General features: G+C 41.0%; 1 protein-coding gene across 1 annotated transcript in view; it reads right to left on the bottom strand.

Annotated features, from left to right (window-relative positions):
* Window positions 1-239, bottom strand: part of LOC118739059 (mitochondrial pyruvate carrier 2-like) — a 29409-nt gene that overhangs the window by 26936 nt on the left and 2234 nt on the right. The gene's annotated exons all lie outside the window — the stretch shown is intronic.

Below are 239 nucleotides of genomic sequence, written 5' to 3'. Positions count from 1 at the left end.
TTTTCTCTTTGCTTTCCAGGCCTATTATCCATATGAGGCACAACAACGTCGCCGTTCGGCTGTGCACCACCACATGTTTCATCATTACTCACCGGTACATTTGGAAATCGGGTTGTCCACGCCGCTATCAACAATTGGGCCACACATTTTAATTGGCTCTGCAATAAGGCCAAATCGTGGCGCCACATTGGTAATTCAAATGCTTAAAAGGTTATTTATTTTCATTTTAATTTTTATAT

Source organism: Rhagoletis pomonella, unplaced genomic scaffold, assembly GCF_013731165.1.
Source record: "Rhagoletis pomonella isolate Grant_MI unplaced genomic scaffold, Rhpom_1.0 Rhpom_scaffold_00001, whole genome shotgun sequence".
In the NCBI taxonomy this organism is placed as follows: domain Eukaryota; kingdom Metazoa; phylum Arthropoda; class Insecta; order Diptera; family Tephritidae; genus Rhagoletis; species Rhagoletis pomonella.
The sequence above is the reverse complement of the archived record's forward strand: the minus strand, read 5'-3'. Positions and strand labels throughout refer to the sequence as shown.